Raw genomic sequence first — 7,500 nt, 5'->3', positions numbered from 1 at the left:
TAAGGAATGGGCATGCTTTGGGCGTTTTTGCCCGGATAGGCACCGGAATGCTTGGCCTTGGCTTGTCCTAGCAAGGCATTACTGGGTTGGGCTCCCTTGGCCTTTTGGGCGCCTTGGACGATGTCTTGCGAAGACCATGGGCACAAGGCCATGGCATATGGTGAGGAAAGGACCACGGTTGCCAAGGTTAGGCACCGGAATGCTTGGCCTTGGCTTGCCCTAGCAGGGCATTGCTGGGTTGGGCTCCCTTGGCCTTTTGGGCGCCTTGGACGATGTCTTGCGAAGACCATGGGCACAAGGCCATGGCATATGGTGAGGAAAGGACCACGGTTGCCAAGGTTAGGCACCGGAATGCTTGGCCTTGGCTTGCCAAAGCAGGGCATTGCTGGGTTGGGCTCCCTTGGCCTTCCGGGCGCCTTGGACACTGTCTTGGGAAGACCATGGGCACAAGGCCATGGCATATGGTGGGGAATGGACCACGGTTGCCAAGGCTAGGCATATAGAGAGGAATCGCATTTTTGCCCGGATAGGCACCGGAATGCTTGGCCTTGGCTTGCCATAGCAGGGCATTGCTGGGTTGGGCTCCCTTGGCCTTCCGGGGGCCTTGGACGCTGTCTTGGGAAGACCATGGGCACAAGGCCATGGCATATAGTGAGGAATGGACCACGGTTGGCAAGGCTAGGCATATAGAGAGGAATGGACCACGGTTGCCAAGGTTGCGCAAGTTTTGGGCATTTTTTGCCCGGATATGCCCAAGTATGCCCCGATAGGCCCGTTACGCCCCGGTATGAACGCGTATGCCCGGATAGACTCGGTATGCCTTGGGATACATGCGTATGCCCCGATAGGCTTGGTACGCCCCGATATGCGCACGTGTGCCCCAGTAGGGCTCGGTATGCCCCGGTATGTACGCGTGTGCCCCGATAGGCCCGGTATGCCCCGATATGCACACGTGTGCCCCAATAGGGGTCGGTATGCCCCGGTAGGTACGCGTGTGCCCCGTAATGCACGTTTCGCAGATCTCCCCGCATGTCCCGCCCCTATATGTAATACTTACTTACTTACTTACTTTCTTTCTTGCTTGCTTGCTTGCTTGCAATGGTTGGGAGTGCCCGGCATGCCCCGCTGCAGAGACCAAGGGCGCAATGACTTGGCACCGCGGATGCCGGGACTCCGGCACTTCCCGTGGCACTGATGGTTGGTTCCAAAGACAAAAGGCCGTGCAAGGCCACCGCACCGCGGATGATTTTGCTCGTGCTGGCGCCGTTGTGTGGCCAAAGAACATGCGCGAATGCTCGTGTCGGAAGGGTTGGTGTCCTGGCCCCGCGGGTGTCACGAATGCTCGGTTGCGAAGACCATGGGACCAGAGCCATGGCACGTCGGATGATGGCTCCAGCTGGCGCCCCGGCACTTTCTGTGGCATTGATGCTCGGTTTCAAAGACAAACGTGCGCAGTGCCAGGGGACCGCGGATGACTGCTCGTGCTGGCCCCGTTGGGCGGCATTGATGGTCGGTTGCAAAGAAAATGCGCGATTGCTCGTGTCGGGGCCCGGCAAGCCAAGGCCAAGCGAGCCATGGCACGTCGGATGATGGCTCCAGCTGGCGCCCCGGCACTTTCTGTGGCATTGATGCTCGGTTTCAAAGACAAACGTGCGCAGGGCCAGGGGACCGCGGATGACTGCTCGTGCTGGCCCCGTTGGGCGGCATTGATGGTCGGTTGCAAAGAAAATGCGCGATTGCTCGTGTCGGGGCCTGGCAAGCCAAGGCCAAGCGAGCCATGGCAACGCGGATGATGGCTCGCTAGTGCTGGCGCCGTGCACAGCGGCCTCGCACACTCGCCCTGCACGCTTCCCTTGCACGCAGCCTCGCACACTAGCCATGCTCCGCTAGCCATGCACACCAGCCTTGCGCACAACCGCTGCACCCAAGCCATGCACTGAAGCAATGCACACAAGCCTTGCACACAAGCCTTGCACTCAAGCAATGCACACAAGCCTTGCACACTAGCCTTGCACACTAGCCTTGCACACAAGCCATGCGTTCAAGCCTTGGGCACTGGCCCTGCACACAAGCCTTGGGCACTAGCCTTGGACACTAGCCTTGCACACAGTCCTTGCACACTAGGCATGCTTGGGCGAGCTGATCCCGCATCAAGTCGACGGGTCTAGGCATTCTTGGGCGCAGATCCCGCATCGTCTCGTCGCGTCTGGGCGCAAACACGTCGCGTCTCGTTGCGTCTTCAGAAGTCGTCGCTAACAGCACCTTTGGTTGCCACTGGTGGTTAGGCTGGTTGGTTGCGCAAACCCTATAGGAGGGTGGCATGCTGGTGGGCGTTTTTGCCCGGATAGGCACTAGAATGTGCAGATTTTGGGCGTTTTTGCCTGGATAGGCTAAGGAATGGGCATGCTTTGGGCGTTTTTGCCCGGATAGGCACCGGAATGCTTGGCCTTGGCTTGTCCTAGCAAGGCATTGCTGGGTTGGGCTCCCTTGGCCTTTTGGGCGCCTTGGACGATGTCTTGCGAAGACCATGGGCACAAGGCCATGGCATATGGTGAGGAAAGGACCACGGTTGCCAAGGTTAGGCACCGGAATGCTTGGCCTTGGCTTGCCCTAGCAGGGCATTGCTGGGTTGGGCTCCCTTGGCCTTTTGGGCGCCTTGGACGATGTCTTGCGAAGACCATGGGCACAAGGCCATGGCATATGGTGAGGAAAGGACCACGGTTGCCAAGGTTAGGCACCGGAATGCTTGGCCTTGGCTTGCCAAAGCAGGGCATTGCTGGGTTGGGCTCCCTTGGCCTTCCGGGCGCCTTGGACACTGTCTTGGGAAGACCATGGGCACAAGGCCATGGCATATGGTGGGGAATGGACCACGGTTGCCAAGGCTAGGCATATAGAGAGGAATCGCATTTTTGCCCGGATAGGCACCGGAATGCTTGGCCTTGGCTTGCCATAGCAGGGCATTGCTGGGTTGGGCTCCCTTGGCCTTCCGGGGGCCTTGGACGCTGTCTTGGGAAGACCATGGGCACAAGGCCATGGCATATAGTGAGGAATGGACCACGGTTGGCAAGGCTAGGCATATAGAGAGGAATGGACCACGGTTGCCAAGGTTGCGCAAGTTTTGGGCATTTTTTGCCCGGATATGCCCAAGTATGCCCCGATAGGCCCGTTACGCCCCGGTATGAACGCGTATGCCCGGATAGACTCGGTATGCCTTGGGATACATGCGTATGCCCCGATAGGCTTGGTACGCCCCGATATGCGCACGTGTGCCCCAGTAGGGCTCGGTATGCCCCGGTATGCCCCGATATGCACACGTGTGCCCCAATAGGGGTCGGTATGCCCCGGTAGGTACGCGTGTGCCCCGTAATGCACGTTTCGCAGATCTCCCCGCATGTCCCGCCCCTATATGTAATACTTACTTACTTACTTACTTTCTTTCTTGCTTGCTTGCTTGCTTGCTTGCAATGGTTGGGAGTGCCCGGCATGCCCCGCTGCAGAGACCAAGGGCGCAATGACTTGGCACCGCGGATGCCGGGACTCCGGCACTTCCCGTGGCACTGATGGTTGGTTCCAAAGACAAAAGGCCGTGCAAGGCCACCGCACCGCGGATGATTTTGCTCGTGCTGGCGCCGTTGTGTGGCCAAAGAACATGCGCGAATGCTCGTGTCGGAAGGGTTGGTGTCCTGGCCCCGCGGGTGTCACGAATGCTCGGTTGCGAAGACCATGGGACCAGAGCCATGGCACGTCGGATGATGGCTCCAGCTGGCGCCCCGGCACTTTCTGTGGCATTGATGCTCGGTTTCAAAGACAAACGTGCGCAGTGCCAGGGGACCGCGGATGACTGCTCGTGCTGGCCCCGTTGGGCGGCATTGATGGTCGGTTGCAAAGAAAATGCGCGATTGCTCGTGTCGGGGCCCGGCAAGCCAAGGCCAAGCGAGCCATGGCACGTCGGATGATGGCTCCAGCTGGCGCCCCGGCACTTTCTGTGGCATTGATGCTCGGTTTCAAAGACAAACGTGCGCAGGGCCAGGGGACCGCGGATGACTGCTCGTGCTGGCCCCGTTGGGCGGCATTGATGGTCGGTTGCAAAGAAAATGCGCGATTGCTCGTGTCGGGGCCTGGCAAGCCAAGGCCAAGCGAGCCATGGCAACGCGGATGATGGCTCGCTAGTGCTGGCGCCGTGCACAGTGGCCTCGCACACTCGCCCTGCACGCTTCCCTTGCACGCAGCCTTGCACACTAGCCTCGCATGCGAGCCTTGCACCCTAGCCATGCAAACTAGCCTTGCACGGTAGCCATGCACACAAGCCGTGCACATTAGCCATGCGCACAAGCCCCGCACACTAGCCTTGCGCACAACCCTTGCACACAAGCCATGCACTCGAGCAATGCACACAAGCCTTGCACTCAAGCAATGCACACAAGCCCTGGACACTAGCCTTGCACACGGGCCTGGCACACAAGCCTTGGGCACTAGCCTTGCGCACTAGCGTTCCACATGAGCCTTGCACACTAGCCTTGGACACTAGCCTTGCACACAGGCCTTGCACACTAGGCATGCTTGGGCGAGCTGATCCCGCATCAAGTCGACGGGTCTAGGCATTCTTGGGCGCAGATCCCGCATCGTCTCGTCGCGTCTGGGCGCAAACACGTCGCGTCTCGTTGCGTCTTCAGAAGTCGTCGCTAACAGCACCTTTGGTTGCCACTGGTGGTTAGGCTGGTTGGTTGCGCAAACCCTATAGGAGGGTGGCATGCTGGTGGGCGTTTTTGCCCGGATAGGCACTAGAATGTGCAGATTTTGGGCGTTTTTGCCTGGATAGGCTAAGGAATGGGCATGCTTTGGGCGTTTTTGCCCGGATAGGCACCGGAATGCTTGGCCTTGGCTTGTCCTAGCAAGGCATTGCTGGGTTGGGCTCCCTTGGCCTTTTGGGCGCCTTGGACGATGTCTTGCGAAGACCATGGGCACAAGGCCATGGCATATGGTGAGGAAAGGACCACGGTTGCCAAGGTTAGGCACCGGAATGCTTGGCCTTGGCTTGCCAAAGCAGGGCATTGCTGGGTTGGGCTCCCTTGGCCTTCCGGGCGCCTTGGACACTGTCTTGGGAAGACCATGGGCACAAGGCCATGGCATATGGTGGGGAATGGACCACGGTTGCCAAGGCTAGGCATATAGAGAGGAATTGCATTTTTGCCCGGATAGGCACCGGAATGCTTGGCCTTGGCTTGCCATAGCAGGGCATTGCTGGGTTGGGCTCCCTTGGCCTTCCGGGGGCCTTGGACGCTGTCTTGGGAAGACCATGGGCACAAGGCCATGGCATATAGTGAGGAATGGACCACGGTTGGCAAGGCTAGGCATATAGAGAGGAATGGACCACGGTTGCCAAGGTTGCGCAAGTTTTGGGCATTTTTTGCCCGGATATGCCCAAGTATGCCCCGATAGGCCCGTTACGCCCCGGTATGAACGCGTATGCCCGGATAGACTCGGTATGCCTTGGGATACATGCGTATGCCCCGATAGGCTTGGTACGCCCCGATATGCGCACGTGTGCCCCAGTAGGGCTCGGTATGCCCCGGTATGTACGCGTGTGCCCCGATAGGCCCGGTATGCCCCGATATGCACACGTGTGCCCCAATAGGGGTCGGTATGCCCCGGTAGGTACGCGTGTGCCCCGTAATGCACGTTTCGCAGATCTCCCCGCATGTCCCGCCCCTATATGTAATACTTACTTACTTACTTACTTTCTTTCTTGCTTGCTTGCTTGCTTGCAATGGTTGGGAGTGCCCGGCATGCCCCGCTGCAGAGACCAAGGGCGCAATGACTTGGCACCGCGGATGCCGGGACTCCGGCACTTCCCGTGGCACTGATGGTTGGTTCCAAAGACAAAAGGCCGTGCAAGGCCACCGCACCGCGGATGATTTTGCTCGTGCTGGCGCCGTTGTGTGGCCAAAGAACATGCGCGAATGCTCGTGTCGGAAGGGTTGGTGTCCTGGCCCCGCGGGTGTCACGAATGCTCGGTTGCGAAGACCATGGGACCAGAGCCATGGCACGTCGGATGATGGCTCCAGCTGGCGCCCCGGCACTTTCTGTGGCATTGATGCTCGGTTTCAAAGACAAACGTGCGCAGGGCCAGGGGACCGCGGATGACTGCTCGTGCTGGCCCCGTTGGGCGGCATTGATGGTCGGTTGCAAAGAAAATGCGCGATTGCTCGTGTCGGGGCCTGGCAAGCCAAGGCCAAGCGAGCCATGGCAACGCGGATGATGGCTCCAGCTGGCGCCCCGGCACTTTCTGTGGCATTGATGCTCGGTTTCGAAGACAAACGTGCGCAGGGCCAGGGGACCGCGGAGGACTGCTCGTGCTGGCCCCGTTGGGCGGCATTGATGGTGTGTTGCAGAGAGCATGTGCGATTGCAAGTGTCGGCCGGGTTTGGGTTCCCTTGGGCTTTCGGGTGCCTTGGACGCTGTCTTGCGAAGACCATGGGCACAAGGCCCCGTCCTGGCCCCTTGTTCGATTCGCTCTCGTCTTGCGCTTGCTTCCAAGGTCCTCCATGACCTTCCCCATGGCCTTGCTAGTTCCCCCCCATGACGCATGACCTCTGTCCGTTGATTGGTTTTGAGTGCACACCATGCCCGGCTTGGCACCGTGTTGTCGCGTGAGTGGCATTTGGATCGTGCATGCTGGTGGGCTACCTGCCAATGCGCACAAGCCTTGCACACTAGCCTTGCGCACGAGCCTTGCACAAAAGCCTTGGACACAAGCCTTGCGCACAAGCCATGCGCACAAGCCTTGGACGCTAGCCTTGCACACAAGCCATGCATACAAGCCTTGCTCACAAGCCTTGGGCACTGGCCCATCGCAGTAGCCTTGCACACAAGCCTTGCGCACTAGCTTTGGGCACGAGCCTTGCGCACTTGCCTTGGGCACTAGCCTTGCACACAACCCTTGGGAACTAGCCTTGCGCACCAGCCTTGCCCACAAGCCTTGCACACCAGCCTTGCACACTAGCCTTGCATACAAGCCTTGCACACTAGCCTTGCACACAGGCCATGCTCACTAGCCTTGGGCACTAGCCTTGCACACAGACCTTGGGCACTAGCCTTGCGCACTAGCCTTGCCCACGAGCCTTGCACACTAGCCTTGCACGCAGGCCTTGCACGCTAGGCATGCTTGGGCCAGCAGCTCCCGCATCAAGTCGGCGGGTGTAGGCACGGTTGGGCGCAGATCCCGCATCGCCTCGTCGCGTCTGGGCGCAAACCCGTCGCGTCTCGTTGCGTCTTCAGAAGTCGTCGCTAACAGCACCTTTGGTTGCCACTGGTGGTTAGGCGGGTTGGTTGCGCAAACCCTATAGGAGGGTGGCATGCTGCGGGGCGCTGGAATGCGCAGGCTTAGGGCGTTTTTGCCCGGATAGGCACTGGAATGTGCTGGTTTTGGGCGTTTTTGCCTGGATAGGCTAAGGAATGGGCATGCTTTGGGCGTTTTCCCCGGATAGGCACTGGAATGGG

Source organism: Tasmannia lanceolata, unplaced genomic scaffold (genome assembly GCF_043159265.1).
Source record: "Tasmannia lanceolata isolate RefF3 unplaced genomic scaffold, GAP_Taslan_0.1 ptg001334l, whole genome shotgun sequence".
Taxonomy (NCBI): Eukaryota; Viridiplantae; Streptophyta; class Magnoliopsida; order Canellales; family Winteraceae; genus Tasmannia; species Tasmannia lanceolata.
This window is presented reverse-complemented; position numbering follows the sequence as displayed.